The following is a 27,444-nucleotide window of genomic DNA, read 5'->3' as shown; positions in this document are numbered from 1 at the left end:
ATGTCCGGGCTGAATTTTGTTCCTTTCTAATCTCCTCTCCCATGCACCCCTCTCTCATGTGGTTAAATGCAGCACTGACAACTCAAAATACTTGGAATTAGTGGCTTGCATCTGAGAAAGCATGAGGAAAGTGGTTTGAAAATCAAAATTGTTCTAAAAAAGAGTACAAATGGGGAGTTGCATTTACTGTCTGAGGCCCAGCAGGATTAAGGTGTCTGATGCACTCATTAAGAGACACAGGCCTTAATCACCATAACCTTGTTGACTAAAAGCTTGCTTTCCTGAGGAATTCATGCATCCTGACAGGGGTTGTCCAAGACAAAGAAACTCCAAATGTGCACACACAAGTATGAGAACATGGCTTTACTTCTCACTTGCAGAAGGGTCATGAGCAGTGTGAGTACTGCTTCTGTATTTCCCCCTGACCAGTAACAGGTTTGCACCACTGCTATGGACGATGGACAATCCAGAGTGAGGCAGTGTGAGTTTCTTGTATGATCAAAATGTTTTTTTCAGAAAGCTCTACTCTGCTGTCTGGTCAACATCTTGTCGATTCTACTTCACTGTGGAGCACCTGCATCTGTTTGAGATGCTAGCTGTGGGTAAATCAGCTACAGACATCTGCTTCCCCTTTGCCCTTTACTATAGGTGGTATATATCTTGTGGTCTGTCCCATACGAAGTTCTTGGTATGCAACTCACAGGAATTTGGCCAGACTTGTAGAACTGCTGCTCTGACCATCCTGCACCATCCTGCATACAGGTCCAAGCTGAGCTATCGGAAGTTGTGGAAGACACTGGATTTTCAGAAGAATCAGAACGTTGACATTCAGCACTGCTAACATCAGCCTTCTGATGCCTTGTTGCTTGGTGTATTCAGCAATTCTGATAAGTATTTTGTTATTCTCTACAGTGCCTTGGAGACATACATGACTCCTGAGTCACTCCAGCTCAGTCTATACAAACCACAGAACAACAGAAGTTAATGCTCTCGGTCACTACCAAGTCAAGTCAGATTAAGATTGATGATGTGCACATATAATTTGTATATTAATCTTCTGTTACTACCCTACATGCTGGGGAACTCTTAAGTAGGTGTCACAGGCCCAGCTTTTATGCAAGTGGGTTTGCCAGCCTGTCCAAAACAAACATAGGGCATTGGGTTTCACGCAAGTGATAATTTGTATGTCTCTCCAGGACAGCAGTCCCTTTTCTCTTCCCCAAATACCTCAAATATCTTATTGATAGAAGGGCTGTACCGAGTGCTTGGTTTCAATACTTATAGGGCAACACAGTTCATGAGGTGGGCACCCAGGTACCTATTGATGTATCTAACCCATTTTTTCAAAACTGTACCTCCCCCCATGCACACCCAGCCTGTGATTAGGAAATTTCATGGTCCCTGTGACAGCCACTGAAACAGGAACATAGCAATGCTGTGCCGACAGATTGGACTGCAGAAAACCTGACCTGGCTCAAAGAGGCAACTGCTGCCTCTCCTTCATCTGAGGCAGCAGCTCTAGCATCAGCAGCATTAACTATTCACTCTCTGATCATTTCAGCCAGGCAGAATTAGGAAAGAACTATAGTGAAGCCCTTGGAAAGGGCATAAGACACATGTTGCTTCAGGGAAGGACATCTTTTGGCAAAGAGAAAGGAAAACAACAGCAAAGCAACCTGGCAAAGATGGAAAAGAAGCAGGGGAAAGAAACAAGACTCGCCTACAGCAAGGAAGATTCTCTCTGAGCAGAATGGATCAGAGGGGATTTTTTTTTTCCTCCTTGCACAAAGTTTTGACTTTCCATTGAAAGCAGAAAACCTAAAAAAAAAAAAAAAAAAAAAAAAAAAAAATCTTTGTTTTCAACAACTGTCAACAAAAATAACTTAAAAAAAAAATCTGGGGAAAAAAAAAAGGAAGAAAATAGGTGAGGAATGGTTGATTATCTGAGATACAAAGCTACCATCAAGAAAAGCATGCATTTCTTGGATAGCAGTGGAGGAATCTGCTAGAGTCCGTCTTCTGCTTTGCAGGGGAGAGAGGAGCTCACCCATACTCACCTGAGCAGCACCAAACACCAGATGAACACAGCTGGCTGTCTGGGACCCATCTTCCACTGGTGTGCAGGGGCAGGAGCAGCTCAGACACAGGCAAGGCTTTGGAAGGGGTTGTGTAAACAGGCTGGTTAAGCTGCAGAGATGCTTTATGTGGCAGAACAAGAGAAGAACCATTTTGGAGCTCTCTGCTGTGCAGCTGCCCCAGGGTGGAAGAGGTGAACTGAGTCAAGGAGGCTGAATTCAGGAGAAACCTGTAATGGGCAGAGGCAGATCCTGAGCTGTCGTAAAGAACCAAGAGCCAACCCAAGAGATGCTTTATGTACATGTATCACCAAACAAAATATAACAATGAAGACAGTGATGGACTTCTTGTGAGGAACGAAATATTATGTCTTCTGTGGCAGTGAATACACTTTACCAAGTTCATACAGTGAAGCTGTAGCCCTGAGATAATCAGTACAAACTGCTCCTGAATAGCCTCTGTGCTACACAATTTGAAGTCACGGCTGAGAAACAGCTTCTTGATGCACTCAGGGGCAAAACATTAAAAGTAGAGGTTGCAGGTGGAAGCCAGTACTGCTATCATGACCTTCCTATCATCTGTAAGTGCACTGGAGCCAACATAGACACAAGCGAGCTTTAGAGAAGGTCTCAAACAGCTGTCAGAGACAAAGGAACAAAGCAAACCGACAGACTTGCTGTGGCAGTTTCACAAGCTCAATCAATTTTTGGTTGAATGGAATACACAGAAAACTATAGTCTGAGATTTTTCCAGGACAATTAGACAAGGATGAAAGGTAGTGCAAAAGGTGTTGGCGTGAATTCAGCTCAAATCCAGACTGGATTAGCCCAAGCTAAAGGGAGCCCAACCTAAGCTTCTATCACAATCTCGATCACAAGGATGTCTGAGAAATCAAAGAGCTCTCATTATGGCAAGAGATTAAAGATCTTGACTAATTTAATACAACAAAATGTAGGCTGGGGGGAGGCAGTTACTGTCCGTATATGCATGGAGAAAAAGAGAGAAACAAAACACAATAGAAAGTATTGTATTGAAGTCTAACTTCTATTGCAAAAGTAGACACAAACATAATAACAAGGAAATAATATATACCAATGACTTAATGAATTGTGATTAGAAAGGTGAAGATAATTCCTTACCATCTTGGCAGTGAAGGAGTCTCTATAACTGAGAATGGCTCTACCAAGTGAGTAGCAGAGAGCTGGGGGAGAGCAGGAAGGAGCCCATTCTCCCTAATGCAGGTGGTGGATGAGCAAACTGTCTGTAAAATCCTACACCTTCACTACAGGAAGACTACAGGGAGACCCAGGTTACTTGTTAGTAACCTCATAGAAACATAAGAGAAAGTGTGTTTTTGTTGTTGTTTTTTTTTAAATTAAAAGAAAAAAAACACCAAGTAAAGCACCTTTCCCCCCCATTGGTTGTTTTTTTTTTAAACTTCCCTAGATCATCTGCTATTGTTTTGTTGAACTGTTTTGCTGCTGTTATGTCTGAGTTTTTCTGAGCTTCCCATTCACAAGCTCAGAAGCAAGAACTTGGGCAATTGGATCTGATAAAGCCTGCAGGTAAAACTCCTCATTTCGTGTGACTGTTTTCCACATCCAGTATCTAGTCTATGGTAATACAGGCACTTTTTAGCAACTTGAATCTCTGCTAGCTGAAGTAACACTTGTGGGGTTCCCTGAGACCCAGCTGTGCACCCATCTCTCCTCATAGAAGTTTAGAAGAACCATCATAGAAGATGGTAGAAGAAGAACCATCCTTCTGGAGGATTGCCATCAGACCCTGGCAGTGACTGCTTCCCAGCCACCTCCTGCACCTCTGTGCTAGATAGGATGGGTCCTGTCACAATCCGACGACTGAATTCTGTGGTCTTCATCAACTTGAAGAGAGATCAGTCCTCATCTAAACAGTGTGTAAGCAATAAAGCCAGAAAGAGCAGACAAACAAGAAAGCTGAACAAAAACAAGTGAATAAAAAAATAAATATTGGCTGCATTGCTTCAGAAAAGCACGGTCTGGGGAAAATTGTGTAATGCTATAATTAGATTTTATCATAATGCATCTGAGGAAGAAAGATGAAATGTGGTCACAAAGAAACATTGTCTGGCACAAAATCTCGCCTTTGAGTTTAGTTTTCAATCTTCGGTAAAATTGGCCTCATATCGGTTCCTTGTATGTGTTTTCATTTTTCTTAAGCTTTTAAGAGCTGTAAAGCAGACACTTCATCTTGTGCTCCCATCTTTGATCTTCTCAGGGTTCATTAATGGAGCAGGGCTGGTTGGATTCATTGCCTGGATATCTGCCACAGGAGCTCAGATGAAGGCAATAACCAACGGCAATGTTCAATCCTCTCTGCGGGGCAGCTCTGGAGATGTACATAGGGAACAGTTTTCTGAGCTCAGTCTTTTAGACTCTGATCTGCTTCTTTGCTATGCTGCAGATCTAACTTCTGAGACTTAGGGAAAAAAACAGTTAGGGAGGAACACTTGGAGGTCTGTGGTCCAAAGGCAAGCTGAATTAGAGCCATTTGCATCAGGTTTTTGAGGGCTTTATTCTTTGAATATCTCCAAAACTAGACAGTCAGTATTGGACCTCTGCTGCAATATTTGATTAACCTAATGGGGAAACACTTTCAGGGTTAAAAAGTTGTGCCAGTGGTCCTGTTTCTGTTGGAGGATAGCAAGCTATAAATGATATATGGAATCAGAAACAGGTTCTGCCTGTTGTGTTGCACTGGTACATGATGGGGGCTGGTACAGCCTTTGATGGCCTTCATTCATCTCCCCTCCTGCTCACTGAAATTGTCAAATATGTAGGCAAAAAGAGCCTCTGGCAGCAACAAGCAGGTTGCTCCTGCTTGAAATAAGTAGAAATCCAAATCCTCAAAGCTTGACTTTCACCAGCATTCTCTGTATAGAGGATGCACTACTGGACCTGCTCCCACCATAGGATGTGCCAGGGGTGGTTGCTTAGTGAAAACCATTTACAGCTGTACCTGCACCATGCTTCACCTTCGCAAGCACAAAAGCAAAGAGCCAAAAGCCTCTTATCTCTTCTCACTGTGTTTGGCTCAACTTTTGTCCCCTCTGCTGGGTGTTCCAGCCTGGAACCTTCAGGGAAAGCCTTGGGAGGCTGCAGTGTGGCTCCTGGGCAGTGCAGCTGGTGCATGGTGCATCTTGCTCTGCTTGGGAGCCCAAAAGGCTTTCACACCAGCACTTGCAGTCACAGAGGCTCTGCTCTGGTCCTCTCCCCAACAGCAGAACCTGAGCAGTGTGCTGCTCCCCAGGATGTTTTGCAGGTTGTTTGCTGCAGCCTTTTCCAAATCGGTCTGGTGAAATAATGAAGCACAGTAATGATTCATGAGCTGTTTTATGTTGGCTCCTTGCAGAGCTGAAGGGCGAGGCTGTGAGCTCAAGCACTGCACTGCTTATCAGTGGAGCAAAGGGACAGAGCACCCTGTGCTGGGTCAGACGTGTCCCTTTTATGTAGCCTGATCTGGCACCCCGTGCCTTGAAGAGGTAGTGCTAGATGTCTCATCTAATAGGACATCTGCCATGTACCTTCCTACAACTTTCATTTAAGGTTATCTGTAATACAAGGTTATGTTCGCTGAGATCCCGGGAGCAGAAAGCCTATCTTTCACTATTACTCTGCACAGATTGCCTTGATGGCTTGGTAAGTGAATTATGTAGGAGACATTACACTGTGAAGAGCTGACCTTGTCCTTAACCTCAGCACATTCTTCAATTAATGCCCTGCAAGATAAATTAATTCTATTAATCCATATAGGCCTCAGAGCAGCTGAACTGGGATTTCTGCCTTTCTCACTAAACCAAATTCTCCCTTTCCCTTCCTAATGAACCTTTTGCTTACAATCAATAGAAAAAAGCTACTTGAAAGCAAAACTAAACAGTGCTTGCTGTACTTAAAGCATGCTTGCCCCCTGCAACCCAGCTGTGAAGGAGGAGAGATGCTGAGAAGCTGCACCGCACTGCTTTTTGCCTCCTCGACCATCCCTCAGGCAGAAAACCCACTCCACTAGCAGGGCACAGAGCTGGAATGGAAACAGGGCTGTCTGACTGCAGGGAAGTGTCCAGCAGAGACCCCCAAGCTGTGTCTGCTCAGTGCAGGTGCAGCATTCAGGCTAATGCCTCAAACGCAGGGGCCTTGGGAATGCTTCAGTGCTGCCCGAGCATCGCTGCAGGTGATGTACTGAGCACTCATCCATTCAGCAACCCTGGTATTCTGGTTTATTTGATTATACTTTATGGGGTGGATGTGGCAGCTGTCAGTACTGGCAGTATCTAGGATGTATGGGTGACACAAAGGGAGACCATTTCTCATGGCATAATAATGACGATTAAGGATGGGATTCCTCCAAAGCAATCGGGGAAGTCAATGAGAGTCAGTAAGAAGTGGGTGCCTCATTTCCTTAATGTGCTTTTGAAAATCCTAGCCTAAAACATTGGTATTTCATATGGACTCATTTAAGTCTATACAGGAGAAGTCTCAAATCCTTTCTGAAAACCGATATGCATATTGTAATTGGAACAGATTAAATATGAATATCCACAGCAGCTTAACCTCTTATTCTTCTTATTTAAAAAAACATCGGGTGTTTCAGCCATAAGCAGCTACATCCTGCAGTTAACAGTGGGCCATATCCAGACCTGTCAGCTCACACAGCTGCCCTGAGTTGAGCAGAGCAGCTCTGATCTACCCCAGCTGGGGATCAGAGGCTAAGTGTGAGAAGTAATCGGAGCAATATTATCAAGTTGCAAATATATTCAGAAAAGTGCTGGTTATCCAGTGCTCAGCATACATAATGTCTCTGTAGGCAACCAACATTCAGACAAGAAATAGGGCACACGTTTTGAGCAGTGAGGGTAATTAAACTGTTGGAGCAACTTACTCTGGGGAGGCAGTAGGCTCTCTGTGGTGTGAAATTCCTAGACTGGGAAAGAGACCATTGGAAAGAAACAATCTAAAGCAAACAAAAACAGGGAGTCAGTTGCAGGGATCGTGATGGGGAAGTCCTGTTCTGAGTAAAAGAGGAGGTTAGACTTGATTACCCTGATGGACTCCTCCGGGCTGCATGTAGGCATTGAATTGCTGATTCTGAAAGGCGGCAGCAGCAGCCCAGCTTCTCAGGGTGCATCTGGATTTTCCTTTTCCTCTATAATAGCTCGTGCTCGTTGATCACACATGTCTCATTTTGTCTCATTTCTGATGAAACTCCAGGTCTCTGTAGGATACCTCATGGAAAAAAAACTGCATCTCACCTGGTGTCACACCAGCACTATTACACCCAGCTCGACTCATCTGCTTTCTGTTAGAGCTCATCCAATGGCTGTGAGTGCTTGGATGGCTTTGCTCAACCACTTCATTAGAGCCCTTTGCAACAAAGCCTCAGCACAGATGATGTCTCTGTCAATGTATGTGCAGTTCTGGCTATTTCACACCTCTCTGACAGCAGAGACTTGCATCAAGCAGCTCACCACATGATACATAGGTGGTGAGAAGGAGGGAAGAGACAAAGAAGCGGATATTTGGACTGGTTTATGAAGACTGTGGAAATGAATTTGTGTTTGAATGCTGACAGACTTACGGCTGCTGACAACTTAAACCTATGCATTTTGGAGGACGGTATTTCATCAAAAGCTCATCAGGTGCTCTGGAGTAGATTTATGCAGCCAGCAGTAATACAACACAAAATGTAAGGTAAACAGGGTGGAAAGTAAATCACCAACTCTCTACAAGCAAATAAGAACTCTTCATGTTTTGGCTGACATATGCAAATGGAGAGGATGGAGGCATGTATGGCAGTGGTTCATCCTTGGAGCTGGGGCTGTGACTGAAGCAGAGCTGGAGATAGAGATGGCACCAGGAGTCCCTGCAGAGACCTCTGCCACTGCTTTGTGTCTCAAAGCACAGTTCACTGTAGGACTTACACCCCTTAAGCATGGTGGAAGAGCAGCTAAGGGGGAAAGGTGCTATTCTTGCACAAGGGCTGGCTCGGTCCCACTGGAGGTGCACTGAACAGTGTGCTATCCCTGCTGAAGGCTTCTGCTTCTCAGGGAAGCCCTCCAGAACAGAGCAGCCTTACAGTAGTGCTGTACCAAAACACACTGCAATGCTGAAACTCATAGTAGCAATACAGCACAGCAAGGATGAGGTCCTGCTGGGAAATTACTTATGTGTGGCTTCAGAAAAAGCAAACTACTTCCATCACATGCTTGTGCAGCTGAGCAGCCCTTGAGGCTGTAAAACTGCACCATCTTACAGCAGATCCCACTGGTGATCCTGCTCTAGATCAGCATTCCCCCTTTACAGTGCTGGCTTGAGCTGCTGTGTCTCATTCAGCTCCTTGAAATCTGCAAAGCCCCTCTAGCTCAGATTTGCCTCCTGCCGCTTCCTCACTCCACATGTTCCTCTTCTCATGTCCCAACAAAGACCCTCCCCTCTCCTTCTCTGGGCCACTTGCCCAGCCCTGGGTGCAATACCTGATCCCCACCCACCTGCCTGCTGTTCTTCAGGCACCCAATGCTACAAGTTGAGCTATGGCCTCATGATTAGCCTCACATTACAGCTCCTGGGACAGGACACCACCCATGTGTCCTCCCTGCTATCACCCTCCTCCATTTTACATCAGCATCTGGGGTCCAGGTCTCCATTTCCCCCACCAGGAATCAGAACAGATCTGGCCCAGGAGCTTCATTTCTACCTCTCTGTCTCTTCCTGGGTTTGATATGATTTGAAATATTTTGGGGGAGGGGATGCAAACACTTTTCCCATTACGCGCATATCATTAGCTTTTCCCTTTGTGTTCGTGATTTAATAACTTCTGAATCTGTCACAATCAGTGTTGAAAGGAGCGTGGCTGGATGTAATGGAATGATTTGAAAAGAAATGCTAAAAAACGGGAACAGTCAGCATCCTTTTTAGCAGATGTAGAGTGAATAATATTTAGGGACGTGTTTATAAATCAGTACACCCTTTAATTAAGCAAAACATTTTGCTAAGAAAGAATAAATTAGCAATTCATGGCACAAGGCTTGGCCTATTATCAAAGAGCTTGTATGCGATAAAGCACAATTGTCTGCGTGTCTTAAGAGCTAATTATCAGTAACTTGTTTAATTCTTATTTCAGAGCTGCTTGTGAAGAGATGAGACAAAAAGATCTACACGAGGGATGTGGGCTCGTGGCTTGGCTTTCCCTTGACTCTCTTTCGAAGCTGCACTAATTGCCTTGAGCAGAAGGGCACCTGTGGCTGCTGTGCAGGCCCAGGCTGAGGGGAGGATTGCTTCCATCCAGCACAAGGCAGAGCCAGCACTTCTCTCTTACAAACTCATTCTGTAATGCTGCAAAAGTTATATTAATCTTGGTTTCTTCTTCACAAAATGGGGATGACAGCGCTGCTGGGCTGGTGGAGGTGTGCTGAGGATGGAGACGTGAGGCTCAGATGTTTGATGTAGAGATGGGGCAAACAAGGACCAGGAAGAGACCGAAGAAAGTGAGCAGTGATGGAGTCTGGTGTTCCCAGTGCAGCTCTGCATTGTGCAGAGACTGTGGCACATGGGAGGTATCGCACAGATCTGAGAGAAGAAGGAATGCTACGTGCTCTATCAGAAACCCAACAGAAAGGCAGTAGGGGCCTCAGATCCTGGGACGGGAGGGACGTTGATGTATAAGCCTCAAATATTTGTCTCTTGGGCACATGCCAACAGAAGAGTTGAAGCATGCCATGCTGGCACGAGTGACAGGATTATGAGCTGTTTCAATCTGATGCAGATGGTCTTCCCATTTGCTTCCTTGTTTAAACAGCAATTTGGCAAGTTTGTCATTCATAAAGCTTTTATAGCGCTCCACATGCTTCTCCCCTGTGGCCCACTAGGAGCTGCTTGGATGTTTGTTGATGTCTGGAAACACGCATTAGTCTTTAATGAGGTTGTATTCTTACTGTTTCCTTTGGTCAGAGGAGCCTTGGGAATTGCACACTATAGAATGTATCCCCACTGAAAAACCTGCAGCTTCTCACCAAAGCATCACTTGATGCACAATGCACAGCCCAGCTATTGGAATGGGGAACAGAGGAGCGCATTGAGATGGGCTGAGAAAAAGCTGTGTGAACTCACAGGTGTTACTCAAAGCAGAGGCAATGGAGAAGAATGGAGACAGGGCCCAGGCAGCCCCATTGCAAGGCACTGCTGGAGGTGGAGCAGGCAGGGGGAATCCCCTTATGAGCTGGGGAAAGGCTGACGAACCAGCTCAGAAGGTGATGTGGTTCTGCTTTGCACACTTCAGATAAGCTCTTCTTTTATTAACAAGGCAAACAGACTGCAGGAATCCTAAAGGGTTTTGTTTGCCCACAAGTAGTATCGATGCAAAGCACAACTGAAATATAATCAATTAATAGCTTTCATGTCTTTTTGCTGAGTGTAAAACAGCAAAGCATCACGGCTTGCATTGGCACAAGCTGCTCAGATCTAAAGGCAAGTAAATATTTAGCCAATAATTTTGATTTTGAGCAACAATATGCATCTTTATTCCTTATTGGCTGATTTGTGTTCTTAATAGAAGGAATAAGGAATGCTGGGGTATCAGTCTTCAACTCCGCATCTTCTGCAGTGGGACATTGTCATCTTTGCAGAAATGCAGGAAAAAGTCTTTGGCATTCTGTACTCTGCAGCTACCTCATCCAGAGCTGCCTATGCTCATGTATTCCAGCAGTCTTTTCTGCTGTAATTAGGACCTGCCACAAATACAGCTTGTGGACAAGGACTCCTCATCTATTTTTCTGTCCCCTCAGAAGAAACCCACACAGTTTGTTATAGATCAGTGTATTTATAGGCTTTGCTCCATGGCAAACAGGCTAATTTTTCACCTTTTCCTTATCTGTATGTACTTGCAAAGACTGTGTTTCACGTTATTTGATGGAGAGATGTGAAAACAAGAGGCAGCTGGAGGTCAGACAACAGCAGGCAGGTAACCATAGACTTAGCTTGCTGTGGGACCTCTGCCAATGCATTTAACACTTCTGATCCTGCTTCCCCCAGATGTTGTGAGAAGATAACACAGAATATAACGCAGGAGCAGGACTGGAGCCCCGAGAGGGGATCAGCTTTGAGCACAGTGTGACACCCAAGCAGTGGAGGAGCACCGAGTGATGGTGGTGGTGGTCAGTCCAGGCTCATGGCAGGGCGAGGCACACTGATGTTTTGCATCTGGAATCCAAACCAGACCCATTTGGAAGGCACAACAGCCAAGTACAAGGTAAGCTTTGCAAGGAGACTAGAACAGTTATACTGGTGAGAGTGGCCAAAGCAAAGGTCCGTGAGGTATCTGCCTCCAACCATGGCCATGACCATGGGAGGATGTGAGAACAAGGGTGGTATCTATTGTAATACCAACCAATTCCATTTCAGAGGCAGCTTGAGCTGCATCCAGGGAAGCTCCCAGAACAGCTGTGCTGAGGATAATCCAATTTTAAACATCCTGAGAGTTCTGACAAGGTGCTGCCCACCACTGTGCTGTATTAGGGGGCAGATGACCAAGGCACTGAGGTGCAGGTCTGTCCTTCTATCATGGGTGTTTTTTCCTCTGCCTGCTCCAGCCTCTGTTCTGTGTACTGAGAGGGCCTGGAAGGGTAAGAAGAGTTGGGGAAAGCAGCTTTTTTCCCTTTGACATAAAAGCTACTCACAAATTCATCTCACAGCTCTGGGTGTCTGCTGCCATACAAATGTCTTTCTTTCTTGACTCTGTCTTTGTATGTCTCACAGAAAATGTATCATCAGGAGGATATATTATGACGTTTTTGCAATACTATCCTCTGCAGCATATTGCAGAGCATCCTTCAATGGATTTCCTTCATGTGCAGCTCCTGCCATTAGTGTTGTGAGTTCTTCCCAGAGAGATGTACTTAGAGGTAATGGGTTCAAAACACATGCGAGTTATGAAGTGGTTATGCAGTACTCTTAAAGAATTTCAGTGGAGAGGGAAAGAACCACAAGCCTTGGTATGTGGAGAAACAGCCCTAGAACTGAGGCTGTACTCTTTTTCATGCTGTGTCATCTGATCACTGTCATTCGCTCTGAAAACAAATCACCTTAAAGGAAGGGATTGGACAGGACCTTTGCCAGTATTGCATATTTAATTTTTTCTTTGAAAGGAACATTGAGACAAACCCCTTGATTGAATGTAGAAGCACCAGGCTATTAAGGAACCCCACACCTGGATTCATCAGTTCTCCTATGGGAACTATCCTTGACATATTGCTTTGTGCTGTCAAACAACAGTAAATAGCAGAATGTGTGTGGGATTTTTTTGATTCTTTGTGTTTGTTTCTAAACAGGTGTTTTAAGGCACAATAAAGAGGGGAAAAAAAAGTCTGGGACATCTGCAAATAACAGAGAGATCACCAGGTCTGCTGTAGCTCAGAGAATGGGTTGGGCTGCCCTGGGTTGGGCTTCACCTAATAGAAGGAGGCATAGCAACACTTGTTCTGTGTTTTCGTCCAGGTGCCCTGGCCTCTGTTTTCACAGGCTGAAGAATTGAGCCATGCGTGTATTCAGAGACCATACATCTTTCTCTACAACAGTGCATGCAAATGCTGGGTTCAAGCTTTGCTAATGATTGTCAGAAACTGCAAAAGGATTAGAGCTTGGTTCTTGCAGACTTGACAAAAAGAAAAAAAAACAAAACAAAACAAAACAAAAAAAAAAAAAAAACAGAAAAATTGGCTCCAGACTTCTGTGGGATGGTGAAAAACTGTGTTTATCTTATTCTTAAAGTGTTTTTCTCCTTGAATCTTTTGTTGTAAGTTTTCAAATGAGACCTGCAAAGAGGACAGCCTGAAGAGGTGTGTTTGCCTCCAGAGCATGTTGTGTGGCCACCAAGCAGCACTCAGAGCCTCCTGCAGCCCTCAGCTAACCAAGGAGCCCAGTGGGCATTAGGAGGTTCTGGAAATGCACTAAATAGCAACAAGAGCAAGTACAGAGATGTTGGGATAATGTGAAGGAAAGAGCACATGTCGCTGGGTGGGAGCAGAGGAAACACACAAAAGACAAGAGATGAACACTTCCAGCATGTAGCCTTGCTGCATTTTCTCTGCAACCACCACTGCCACAACTTTGTCATTGCTCAGAAAAGCTGACGTGGAGGGGAAAAATACAACTGCAAGAGCCGAGGATTCTACAAATCACCAGTTATCACAGAGGAATTAATTTGTCATAGGATGTAGGAGGGGAATAACCCCCTGTGCTCTTCAGGAGAGCCCCACTCCAGCACTGCTAGATACCTAATCGTTTTCAGTGCTGTATGTTTGTACAGTGTCAGTGATAATGACAAGCATGAGATGAGGTGTTTAATCTTCCTGGAATTCAGTTTCCTTTGCATTACCATGGCAATGCAAGAAAAGATTTGATCACTAGCTGAGACACTCCAGTAAAAATTAATACAGCTTCTGCCAAGGAGAGGAGACTGACAGCTGTGTTTGTAAGCCTGATTTGAACCTTCTGTTTTCCACGTTATATCAAAAGCCACGAGCCCAGAGAAAGTTGAGGGAAAAAAGAGAAATCTTACAGCAACTTAAGAGAAATGCCTGAAGTTAAGAGAATATGTTTAATTCTTGCTAAATTGGCATCAACGTCTGTAGCTGACTGCAAGGCAAGAAAGTCCAAACTCCCTTGAGGCAGCAAGTTCTAAAATAACCTCCTACTGCAGCATTTTGCTGTCAGAAGTTCTAACTTGTGACTCTGCTCGTTCCTCTGTAACATCTTTGTGCTCACTGGGGCAGGATCTGCTATTTTATCCCTTGTTTGTGACATAGGAACAATAGACCCATATCTGAGGTCTCTCATGCCAAAGTAAAAACAACTCCAATTTTAATATCCAACGGATTTAATGTTCTTTATTCCCACTCATAACTATGATAGTAATTATTTTCATAGTTCTACTCATTCCTTTAATGAATGTTTTAAGCCTGAGCAGAGGATGCAGGTGTACACATCAGCAGTCAAGTGTGCAAGTGGAAGGTGGTATGAAATTAAGTGAAATGATTCCTCCAAGCATCAGCCTCCCATAACTGACCAAGAAAGCACCTCTCTGAATGACAAAAGGTCACAAACCTCTCTGCATGTCCTCATTGGTGCTAAGGGCAGAGGACACATTAAGGATGGTCTCCTCTTCACTGTTCCCACTTGCTTCTTAGAAGCTGTCCAAGTACCACATGTTGCGCATGAGAGTCAAGGTGAATGTTCTTCATGAAGACCAGGAGTTGATGGGGATAAGAAGAGGAGGTGTGAGAAGAATAGGGCTCATGCGCACTGCAGGCAGCCAAGGAGCTCAGGTGGTCTCAGGATTTTGAGCTTGATCAGAATGCAGATTTTTGCTGCCCCAGTTAATCAGGAAGAATTGAGGTTGGCTCAACCACTGGAAGCAGAACTCATTTGACAGTAAGGAAATTGTTCTCCAAAACTTTGTGAAGGTCCAGAGTATGATAAAGCCAACAACATCCATTGGTAGCAGTGAGGGTTGCAGTGCTCATGCCCACAGACGTTTGTCCATCATCGTAGGAGTCATAGATAAGGTCAGCTGTGACAGCTTCTTGCCTACAAAATCTTCTGAATGTTTTGAATCAAAGCCATTTGAGTAAGTGCCAACCACAATGATGTTCACCTTGTTCTCTGTCAGACTAAATCGTTTGCCACCCCATTTCTTGGTGACATCTTTGGGCAGAGCCCAGCTAATGGTTAACACAGCGAGATCAGCAGTTCAGTTCAGCCATCTGGAACAAAGCCACAGCCTGTCCAGCCCGTAACTTAGCAGCAGTGACAGTACTTGAAAGCCAGACTGACATCTCTCTAACTCAGACGCACATTCACGTCAGCTCTTGTAAAGTTTTTATGCTGGGGATCTTTCTTTTGCAGGTGATTCCTATGGGCATGTAGACTACTGCCTGCAGACTCCTGCCAGGGCTCAAAAAAGAAGTCTCCAGCTGTAACTTTCCTTTTTCCCTACCTAGCACTTTATTGCAATTGGAAATGTTTCATAAGGCCACCAGCCTAATTGAAAAGATACTATCTGAGATACGGTTCTGAAATGCATGCATTTAGAGTTAACTGTACATGCAAAATAGAAATATATGCATATGTATGTACCTACAACCATTTTTTCTATTTTTGGCTGGATGAGCACATTTGCTGGGATCAATTTAGATTCTGATCTCTGGCAAATTAGTGTCCAGGACTAATATTTTCCAAAGGCATTTGTTTGTGAAAAAAAAAAAATGCATATTCAACTGCACGTCCAATCTGCAAGTAGACTTTCTGCACTGCTGTACTGATCAGGAATTGCATGGAAAATAAGTCTATCCATTTGCATTACTGGTTATCTGATTTACCAGCACAGCCATTCATGCAAGCTAGACACTTGGGTGAATTTAGATTTTGTACATGCATGTGTGTAGCTGAGTCTATTGAAAAATCTAGGTCAAACACTGTAGACAACTTTTGGCCTGACTTCTGTATCCACAAGCACTTTGCTGTATAAGAAATTGATTCGAGCACATTAGAGAAGGGGCTAGAGGAAGTTCTGATCAAACGAAACCGATTTATATAACTCAGTCTCCCCAAAATACAGCCACTGAGAGTTTCTTAAGTGGAGAACTTCCCATTTTGTTCAGCTCCATTAAAATGGAATCTAGCAGTGCCACCACTGTAGCACAGTAACAGAGCGCTGCAGTTCGATATGCATCCTGCTGTTCCACTCTCAGGTTCAAACTTGAGGTTGAGCTTGTTTGAGGATTGATCTAGTTTTCCAGGCTTCCTTTTCTAAAGAAGCGAATGGGAACTTTTGCCCTCAGTTCTGACTCACAGTTATCCTTTTTTTTCTCTAGAAGATTCCTCACATTTACTCAGTGGGAAAACATACAGGTACCAGTAGGCAGTATGAGTGAATGGAAACATCACCCTATGCTCATGCCTTTAACACAAATCTCAGCTTGAAGGGGCTTTGGGGAGGGAGGGAAGGGAATACCCTGTTTCTCATTTATCACATATCACAAAGTTTGAGGTCTTTGTGAATGTGAGACTTCAAACTGTCTCATTTTGCTCAGCACTTCAAACATGCCAACATCATCATAGCAATTTCTGAAGATAATTTATTGATTAATATAAGGGAAACACTAGTACAGCATATTTAGATGGTTCACATGTCTCTAGCTTAGCTCAAATAAGTCAAGAAGAAAGACATTCTCTAGCATTCAGGTCTGCTTGACAGAGTGATCACATCAGTTAGACTGACTTAAGCTTTTACATGACAAGAACCTGCTTGTCAATGGCTTTAGCTTTGAATAATATAAATAAAGAGAAAATCCACAAATATGAAGACTAAGTCAGTGGATACTGAGACTGAGCACTGTGGAAAGAGCCACCAGAGCCACCTATCCATCAGTTTTAGGTAATCACAATATAGGCTGCTTCTCCCACCAGATTCGGAGATTCTCCTCTTCACACATTCCCACCAATATATAAAACATCTCTCAGGAAACTTAGGAGTAATACTAAAAAGGTAAGTGACAGAATTCCCTAAAATTAAGTGTACCAAATATGTCATACCTCATTTGAAAGGGGGAGAGCTCCTTGGTTTCTCTCCTTCTCGCATCAGTGTGTCACACAGTCCTTGCAAAACGCCAGGAATAAGTAGGTAACTCTGGTGCTCAGGATGCATTTGTCTAGTCATTAATTCAGAAGGCATACAAGGCACTAACTAGCTGGAGGGAGAAAGCCTGTGCCAGCAAGGAAGGGCCTGCTGAATATATAACAGAAGTAAAGACACCGATCTCGGTCTTCTCAGACCACATTTACATGAAGACGCATGTGTCAGGAGAAACATGGCTATCCAGAAGGAAAAGCAATTAGAAATGGTAGCTTTTGACAGTATGCAGTTCCTAACCGAGAGAGCTGAACAAGTATCTCTCCTTCCTTTTTGCTAATGCAAAGATAACGTATGAAAAATGTCACTCAGCACAACAGGAGAACTAAGACTGGCAGTGTGAGGGAAGGAAGGACCAAGAGGAAGAGCTGGCTCTGTGGCTGATGAGAAAGGCTATTCTCCCAGAAATGCCAGCCCTGATGTGAACTGTATGGGCATGCTGAGGGACAGCTGAGATCTGAGCTAAATAACAGTTAATGAATTTGATTATTGAACTTCATACCTTGCCAAAGTAACCTTGTTTCCTCCTTTCCAGTCTAGAGTTTGTCTAGAGGTGTGCATGCAGCCACAGAGCCATGGTCCCATGGGATCACAGAAATATGGTGGGACAGCTGACCCAACTGAAAGGCTGCCGGCGTGGACATGGACTCTTCAGAAGGAATGGTCTGAGAAGGAGAGAGATGGGAGGTCATCTGCATGAACGCACAGCAGGAGTACAAGATGAGCAGGCAGAATTTTTCCTTGGAGAGCATAAGCACAAGCCTTGGCTGGGCTGCTGGTGGCAGAGGGACAACTGGTCTCCAACCCAAGATCACACAAATTCAGTACCTTGGGGGAAGAAAACAGAACTCTCACTGAAATGTTCACGAGAAAATACTCTGTTCACAAATTGTATGTTTGAGATTGCAAAGTCCTCAGCAAAGTACTGCCTGTGTGTTTGTTTTTGTACGTGTTTATATGCAAAAAGTCTGTTGGTCAAGTCATCCTTTCTTTACACTGTGTCCCTTTTTCTGCTTTATGACAGATTAATGACACTGAAGAAGTTCTAGTCACCTTGTCCAATGGGCTAAAGTAACCAAGATGAAATGAGAATGGAGGTCAGTATTTCCTCAAAGACAAATCCTTGCTTTCCTCTGTCCCCAAGGACAGCTGGAGGGTATGACAGCAGGCAGGACAGGAGCCTGCAGTGATATTCCCATCCTATTCAAAACTCTAGGGATAAACAGCAGAGCTTTGGCTCTGAGCCAAATGGAGATTCATTGCCCTCATAGCTGCTGTCACTGAAGTTGTTCTGTCTTGCTGGGTCCTTGAGAAATGGGCTTTTGCACAACGCCAGCTCGTTTACCTCTAACCCGAGCCAAGTATCGTGCTTTGCAGTCTGGCTATCTAGAGGGATCTTCAATGAAGGGGAGAATTGTCTCACAACATAAACTGTGGTTGGAAATGAAGTTATTTTTCTAATGGGCCAAAGACATACATCAAAATGTCGCAGAAAAGACCCAACAACTGCGGTTTAAAGTGACTTGGCAGGACCTATGGACACACTGGTTTGCCACTTGATTTATTACCAGCGTGGGTTTGATTGCTGGAGTGAAGGGCTCAGATTGCTCTACAGCAAATGCAGCACAAAACACGAGGCATTCCCTCCATCCCATCTGCAGGCAGTAAGGGGCAGCAGACACTGGTCAAGTTTTACCCTGCAATTACACTGATCATCTTTTCAGGTTTTAAGGATTTTGTTGGATTTTTTTTTGTTTGTTTGCTTGTTTGCTTTTTGCTGCTGTTGTTTTTGTTGGATGTTTTTGGGCAGTGTGTCTTCCTACTTCGAACTGCAGGAACCTCTCACAGACTGACCACTCCAATATTGCCAGCAGCTGTTCTGGTTCTGTGGTTCCCCATCATCCCAACTGGAGCAGAGTCTAAGTTCGGGGAGGAACAAAATCATCTCTGCGCTGAACCAGCCTTCAGGCTGTGTGGTGCCCGTTCACACAGGGACTACACTTACACCCCGCTCAATCACATGCCATAAATCTGTGTAGATGAAACCAAGGTGGGATGCACATCCAGCAAGATGTCAGCATCACTGAGTCCAGGACTCTGCCACTATGAGCAGTGACATTGCAGAGATAGAGGTAAGAGTAGCACCAAGAAATTCAGAGGCAAAACTGAATTCAGAGGTAAAAAGAAGAGCAGTAAATAATCAGAATGTGTCCCACTGTGGCTGGGAGCCCTTCAGTGACATGCAATTTCTCCCTTTCCCTCCTGGCCTCTCCAGTTTGGCCTTGGGATGAGCTGCTTAGCATTCTTCAAGAACAGGACAAGAAAAAGAATCATTTGGCTGAATAATGGCCTTTAGAAGAACATGGAAGATTTTATGAAAAACTACTGGCTTTTTTAAATGCATTTCTCCTTTTTTTTTTGATTTTTCAGTGACGTCCTCTATCAGTCTTTTTTACTACAGAGTGCAGTGTAAACTAGGCACTTGTTTCTCTGCCAGATTTTTTCTTTTAAGATACTTCTAAAATCAAAACACTATCAAAATAATTCATCTACAGAATATTTACTTTCAAGAAGATGAGCTGTGCATTTTTTCTGAAGGCAGACGCATGGAGAACAGTTATTCAGCTCTGAATATTTCAGTGTGCAGAGCAACAAGACAGACTGCTCTGTAGCATGCCCCATCCAAGCTCTGCCCAGACACTTATTTTCCTGCACCAAGTGCTGAGGTATCCCACGTTCTCTCCTCTCACCAGCCAGATTCCTTGTTCTTACTCTGCTCATGAATATCTAATGCTGCTGGTGCAGGAGCAGCAGCTTGATTACAGATTTCCAAGCCACGTGCATTGCTCCCCATCAGCTCACGCAAGAGCTTTGGGCAAAGCACAGTGTACAGGATTTTCAGACAACACAGAGAAGTGAAAGGCACCAGCTAGTTGCACCACAAAAGGCTTCTTTGTGCTCATCTCATCGAATCTTTAACAGCTAATATTTTAGGAACGATATCTGAGAAGTTTTTTGAAGACCAGTTTATATGATGGTTCTGTTAACAGCAGCAAGAACTTGCACAGGGAAGTTTATTGATTCTCTTTATTGAGCTAAGTTTGCTTCCTAGAATTCAGAGTCAGAGGTGGGCTGTGACTGCAATACTGAATTACCATGAGCTGCCCATACATTGGAACCATCCAGAGGTGCAGCTGCCCTGAGCAGACTGCCTAATCACAGCAGGCTGCAGCTCTAACCTGCTCACAAGGAAAAGAGAAATGGAAGCTAGAGGAATGGAAGATGGGAGGATTACAGAAGTTTTCCTTGGTCCTCCCTGTCCATGGGCCATGGGAAAGTTTCTGCTGCTTAATGTGTTTGATAGGTAGATCAGCAGTGGATCATGAGACAAGGGATATCTGAAACATGGAGGGCCAGAGCAAGATGTTTTAGGACTGGGTTGGGTTGTGTCATAATCCAGTGCTTATTCCTTTCCCACCTCAATTCCTTCCTGTAAAATCGGATCCGATTGAAATTCTTGATGTCTAGCTTCTATCCAGCAATTACATGTTAATTTTGCTGGTTATGCTGTGCTCCAGCAGACATGGATTGCCCATGCATTGCATTACCTTCTTCTAGAAATAGTGCTCAGGGCAGCACTCAGCCTGCTTAGAGCTCCCCGAGCCAAAGCTGGATGTTGAGGTGGAGTGTGCAGTGGCAGAGACAAGGAGAAAAATGGTGTGCACAGAAAGAAAGAGGAAGATCCATCAGGACCTCAGAGCTGGGTGAAGAATAAGTGCCAGAGGGCAGGGGAGAAGGGCAGCCAGCCCTCAGTCTGACACCACACACAGACACCACACACCTCTTCATCCTCACTCATTCATAAAATAAATACAGCCAACTACCTACTGCTCCCTCATTGCACAGGCCACCCTACAGATTACCACAACCTGAAGTCTGGGAACATCTGTTCTAGACCCCTCATCCAACCAGCACATCACAGCACATGGTTATGGGTTGATATCACACAGCAGGAACCAGCCGTGTAAAATCACCTACAAACACACAAGCATCCCCACCTGATACATACCTTAGAGCCACATTCCACCCAAAACTCCCAGTTTCTGCCCTCTCACAGAGGAGAGTTACAAACACCCCAGTGTGCAGGAAGAACAGAACCAATGCCAGTATCCCCTTCCTGCTGGCTTCCGACCCATCAGCACAAGCTCCACTGCTCTGCCCAGCCCCAGGCTGCACCATGCTCTGCTCCATGCTGCACCTGATCAGAAGCAGCTTGCACCTCACCTCACCTTGCCCTTCCAGCACTCCTTACCTGCTTCACCACATTTTCCTCCTCCACACAGCCACTTCTGCCTCTTAAAGAATGCCTCCTCTGCTCCTGTCACCTGGGACAAGCTTGTTGTGCAGAGGATAAGCACGTCCTCTCCCAGGTTATCACTTGCCTCCTGGCAGCACAGCTGCACTTTCTGAGAATTTACAAGTCTATCTGCTTAATAATTCCTTAATATGCATTCAGCATCTTGTGCTAGCACAGGTGGGGACCTGAAGAAACTCAGTAACAGCCTTCAGCTGTTCTTTCCCTTCAGTCAACCTGTGTGTAAAACCTCTCCACCACTTTATACAGGGCTGACCCCAGTGCCTCAGACAGCAGTGGCTGTTCTACAGGAAGTTAATTTATAACAGCAAAGCATCAAATTATTTTAGGTGTGTGCTGGCTTCGTGTGTCTTGCTGTGTAGTTATATTTTAATCTTTTCAAAGTTCATTACAACTGTTTTAATTTTAAATAGGATCATTTCAAGGTAAAAATGATTTCCGAGCTGCCACATGAAAATCAGACATGGATTTCTCCCACACTGCATTCACAGCAGTTGTGTCTTTGTCCTCCTGCCACTGAATGAATTAGTAAAATATAAAAGCAAAAACAAAATTAACAGTTGCTTCTTTGAAACTCTTAGTTTGGTCTGTAACATTATTCTTACGTTGCCATGTCCTAATCAGAATTGTATCCCATTTTAGGGGGAGTTCCTTGTTCCATTCTAGTTCCTTGTTCTTAATAACTGGATCAAAGAATGATAGAATCTTTGGATTTTCCTTACTGTGAAATTTAACTCCATAATCCGGAGCCTCTGATGCTTGTCTGTACAACACTTGCAGCATGTGGTCACGTGCTTTAACCTTAGCTGCAGATAAGTGCCATCATCCTGAACTTTTCCATTCTGTTATACAGAAATGAGTCATTATTTTTGGCTCTGTACTGTCCTCAGTCTTTCTGTTCTGCATTCATTTCTGCCCCGCAGTATCACTCTGCTGTTTAATGCAGTGTATGCACAGCAGACATGGCCAAATGCTTTCTGGATAACACCTTTCAAGGGGGCAACAACTTGGGGAACTCCCCAGCTTCCACCTTTCTGCTCCATGCATTGTCCCACCACCTTTCCTTTGCAGCTGCACATCCTCATGCCCTGCACAGACCCACGAGTCCACTCCCTCCCTCCTTCTGATGCAGAGGCAATCGTAGCCCCAGTGTGTTAACAATTATAATTAGTCATTAATCATTTCCCAGCTGACACTCTGATGCTGTCACTGCAGAGGCACAGTGGCCCAAAGATATCCTTCTCAGCTGGGATTGAGTATGACTTCAGCACAGCTTTATTTTATTAAGATGAGCCTCTGAATGAAGACATTCAAGACACGTGTGTGGTTGCCCTGATTACTGAGCTGCTTCAGCTTCATATCTAAAAATTGCTGTGATCTCCACAAAGGTCCCTTCCATTAGTCTGATTTCTCAGGCTGCACTCTTGATGTAATGGGGGGATTGTCTGGAGTGACCAGGGAAAAGTGCTCGTGTCAGTCTGCAATGCAGTAGAAGACCATGCTTGGTATTAATGCTATTTCCTTTCTATTCCTAAGAGATCTCAATCTGTGTCGAGTCTGGACCACACCAGGCACTGAGCCACAGTAGATGGCAATTCCTAACATGCAGGAAATGCTATGAAGGAAAAAGCCATAGCTGCCAGGCAGTGCAACATTAAATGACACCACAGTCTTCCACTATCTTGAAAATCTGAATGTTTTCATTGGATCTATCTCTAGACCTTAGAGCTTATCTTCATCATTGCCCTCTGCCTCCTTCCTACAGCTGTGAGGCAGTGTTTGCTGTCAGAAGTGTGGGTGTGAAATATGGGCTTCTCTGGATAGAAGCGCAGCAGAATCCCTGTGAAGAAGTCAAGGATGTCTAAGGGAAGAAGTGAAGAGTGGTCAGCTGATGGTTTGGGTGTAAGAAATTGCCCTGAGTGACTTCCACCAGAAATGTTCCTCAAGACATTTACAATGTTGTTATTTTTGATCAGTGAATCGCTGATATGATTCCTTCAGCAAAATCAAACACGACGATGTGGCCCTGAGAAATAATGTCATGTCTCTGGAAAATGGCAGAAGGAGCTCCATAAGGGCCACAGGTGCACAGTAATCTTACTGAAGATGTCTGTCCATTTGTCTGAGCTGCCCCTCCGTCCATCAGGCTGCACTCGTGGGCACTGCCCTGCAGGTCTGCTGGTGCTCACACAGTGACAATGGCCATTGAATGCTTTGAGCTTGGGATGTGCAGAAGAGTTCAAAGTAACTCCTATAATTCACGCTTGAACCCTCAGCTCCTGGGTGCTTGACTTTGCCGACCAGTGTCAGCAAAAGCTGAATGAGCATTTAAGTATTCCTCAGCAAACAAAAAAGCAATCAGTAACTGTCTCTCTGTGTTCCTCTCCTTCTCCCTTCCCAGAGAGGCAGCCCTGTTGGTTCCCACATAGATGCTGATCAGGCTGAGATCTAACCTTCAGTGCATCCACTGAGCAGCTCATTTTGCTCCATGTGAGGTGGCACACAGCTTCCCAAATTGTACCCAGTGCTGTACCTTACACCTGCAGCAGAGCTATTGTGGGCTGAGAACACTGCAGCCCAACACACAGCTGGGAGTGCAGGTGGAGGGAATAGGCACAGACATGGGCATGGCAGTGCTGGGTTGGTGGTTGGATGAGGTGGTCTTAGTGGTCTTTTCCAACCTTAATGATTCTCTGAGGCACAGCAGCATAGATGGTTTCAGGATGGTAAACGGATGCAGGAGCATGTAGCAGACCAGAACATTGATTTTCACTTTTAAAATCCAACTTTTCACCATTCATTTTTCACCACAAAACTGAGAAACTGAAAACCTGTCCCCTCCTCCTTCTCCTCCCAGGTTTTGAAAACCTTATTTTGTGGCTAAAAGGAGCTGCACCTTACTGTAAATATTTATAGCATTTCAAAACCAATACTTGAATATTTTGCTGTAGAGAAAATATTGAATTTTTCTCTATTCATGCTTTTTTTTGTTGTTGAAGGAGAAAGCCAGACAATTTCAGCCACACAGAAGATGTTCTCATTTGGGTCAGACAGCTATTTTGAGCACAGGACTGATAACCATCTGCAGTTATCATCCACAGACAATTGGATGAATGTTCCCTTGCAACCCAGTAGGGCAGGTCACTGGCAGCACGTCTTACTCATTAAAAGCAAAGAGTAGCATGGGGATGTGTCACAGAACCCGCAGCTGGAGCAGCACGCAGAGCCCTCCCTTATCACAAGGCAGTGTAGGTGGTGCCTTCTGTCAAACAGCAGCCCAGGAGGAGGTATAATTAACAATCACATCTTCATCCCATAAATCATGGCTTTCAGGGATGATAGATGAAGAACCTGAAGGTGCAGCACATCTTCACACTGAGCACTGCAGCTCTGTATCTCCGCTGCTCCCTTCTCGGCTTCGCTGGGAGGCGGTGAGCTCTCAGAGCTCAACCTGACGCGTCTGGTTTGCTCTGAAGGCTGTGCTCCGTCTCCACTGAATTACAGACCAAACTTCTCAGGCTGCCTCCTTCCCTTAACTTTTCTGAGTCGCAGTTATGTGCACCCACCTGTATACCATGCAAATACATGCACCTATGTCCATACACACACCACACCACACGGCACTGTTATTCGTCCCTTAGACATCACTGTCAACCTCTTCATAACACATTATTATTCTACCAGGATCATTCTAGCTAACAAACGTTAGAGGTACAACTGCCCCTAGGTCTCCTGGTATGATGTACATTAAAGTTTAATGCTGTATTGATGTGTGCATTGTGTTCCATATGAGCCAAGCTGTTCCATTAACTATGTGCAAAGGGCTATGAAGTTATAACATTTATCTCCCCGGACGCTCCAGATTACTTTTTCCTGTTGCATGCCTCCAAGGCTAAACATCTAGTCCTCAATTTACGTAGAGCTGTTAAAATTTTTAAACCTCTGTAAATGATGAACAGTTTATCAGTGTAACCGTGTTGTTGTCAGCCCTGGCTGGGGAGGATGAAGGAGTGTTGGTGACTTTCCAGTGGTCTTTCTGTTTTTTTCTTCTTCATGGAAAGCGTGAGTTGGGTGGAAACAGTATCCATTATTAATAGATAAATGTTTTATTGAAGATATAAAGACCACAAAGATTTGTAACTTTAATAATCCAGATTCTTATTTTAAATTCTGTAACATGATTATTTATTGAACAGCAGAGGATATTTGTTACAGGATCACAGTTGGGCAGAAACACAACAAAATGGTTCACTCCATGCTATCCAGGGGAAAAATATTTCCAGCAGGCTTCAGAGCATCCCGACAGGACATTTTTTCAGTATATTTTAAAATAACTTTGTCACTAGCTGTTTCCAACAAGGCCCGTACATTTTCAAAGGGAATTCTTTTTTTTCACTTCACTTCACTTCTGCTGCTGCACATTCTGGAATGTCCTCACACTGCATTCTGCAAACTCACGTTTCTGTCAGCATTCACATTTCTGTGTTAAGCCAATCATTTTTTTCTCCTTTGCTGTGCTATAGCAGTGTGATAACTGTGTTTCCTCCTCTCCGCAGGGGGATCTGTTGCTCTCAGGTGACTCAGCGAACAGAAAGGGGAAAAGGAACATAATTTTGAACTTCATTTCGCTTTCCCTCCTTGGATTTCATTGCACATGCTTTTTTCTTGAATGTTCTTCCAGCACTTACCAGACATCACTGGGGCGATGCGAATTACTGTTTTGATCAAAGCAAGGGTGGAAGTCCAAGGAATTTAAAATGCAGAAAGATTTAATCTGAACTAATCTGAATTACGATGATTTCTTTCTAAAAGAAAGAATACCTCATACGACGTTTAATCCGCTGTATGTACACATCTGCAAACTTACACTACTGACTCTATACAGGCTATGTTCAAAACTCAAACAATGGAGAATTTGTTGCTAAAAAAAAAAAAAAAAAAAAAAAAGGCAAATTTTGTTTGCCACTTCCTATTCAAAATCTGAAATGATCCACTCGAGGGTTTTCCATTACATCTGATCCACTGAGGAAATGTCGGGTACTGAAACCAGAGCCACCCAAGGGAGGGAGCAATTTCAATGTACTTTTCCAATCGCGTTTACCATAGCACAGTCTGAAGTTGTTATCGTGTTTCAATACTTTCTAAGTGAACATTTGTGGTTTTGATTTTTGAAAACAATGAATTTTAAAAGGCTGTGGTTACTAAAAAAAAAAAAAGAAAGAAAGAAAAAAGAATAACCATAGAACTATCTTAAAGCACTTACTCAACTGTTCATCAACCAACACCTATTACTTTACCCTCTATTTAACTATTTCTTCATCTACTCAATCAAGTGTTTACCAACATTTGAGCAGGTCAGAATAAAGCTTCAAGCTGTAGGAGCGCTGATGATTTTGAGTTTAGCTCATGAATGAAGGATGGCCATTTGGTGTCTTTGAAGCTGCAGAAAGTCCCATGGAATAGGACATCCAGACTCCTCTGGCAGCTTCTGGTGAAGAATGCTGTTCCAGATCTTGCAAAAATCATTAAAATTTCATGTGCTCCCTTTCACAGCAACATGTAAAATCAACTGTAACTGTCTGGACCATTAACTGTTATTTTTAGAAGCAAAATTATACCTTGACTCTGAATGAATATTGCTTATGTGGAACTTAATTTACCAGGAAATTCTCCAGTATAGCTCATCAGATTGGTTTAACACATTACATTTGGCCAAATACTGCCAAAAAAAGTTTATTGGTCATGAATGCACTCATGCTTTTAGTGCATGGGCACAGCAGGTTGTGCACGGCTGGTGGGCATCATTCAGAACAGCCCTGCTCAGCTGGAATCTGGGTTTCATCGTGTCCCATTTGGTAAGGATGAGCAGTGTGTGTGGTGGGTGGTATTTATCTCTTGTTTCTGTTCTGCCTTACATGTGAGGCTGGGCATCCTGGACAAGTTTCAGAGCTCCTCCTGGACATGAAATTGTAGGTCATCCTTAAGGTATTCTGCTGACCCATGAGACAAATTGTGTTTCTATTAAATCAAGCCTTCAAGGAACATCTTCCCTGTCTTGACAGTGACTAGTTAGTCTCACTTGCAGCAAAAAATTATGGAGTGACAGGCATCTGACAGCAATTTCTCAGTGCCTGGGATGGAGTTTTCCTTCTTGTTCCTTGGCAGGTTGCAGAATAGCAGCAGCAGTATATCAGTATGTGCTTCAGGGAGGGAATTTTTCGTTTCACTCCTGGCCTTTCACAGGAAACTGTCTCTTGATAGCAGAACTAGAAGGTGTG

General features: G+C 44.1%; 1 long non-coding RNA gene across 1 annotated transcript; it reads left to right on the top strand.

Annotated features, from left to right (window-relative positions):
* The first annotated feature begins 3,831 nt into the window (after positions 1–3,831).
* Positions 3,832–18,032, top strand: LOC128081177 (uncharacterized). The gene is made up of 3 exons (XR_008207019.1): positions 3,832–11,352; positions 12,597–17,682; positions 17,816–18,032. It is a non-coding gene; the product is annotated as an uncharacterized LOC128081177 (long non-coding RNA).
* The last annotated feature ends 9,412 nt before the right edge of the window (positions 18,033–27,444 follow it).

The sequence above is a fragment of the Tympanuchus pallidicinctus genome, unplaced genomic scaffold (genome assembly GCF_026119805.1).
Source record: "Tympanuchus pallidicinctus isolate F22 unplaced genomic scaffold, pur_lepc_1.0 scaffold20, whole genome shotgun sequence".
Taxonomy (NCBI): domain Eukaryota; kingdom Metazoa; phylum Chordata; class Aves; order Galliformes; family Phasianidae; genus Tympanuchus; species Tympanuchus pallidicinctus.
Note: the sequence above shows the minus strand (reverse complement) of the source record. Positions and strands in the feature narration are given on the sequence as shown.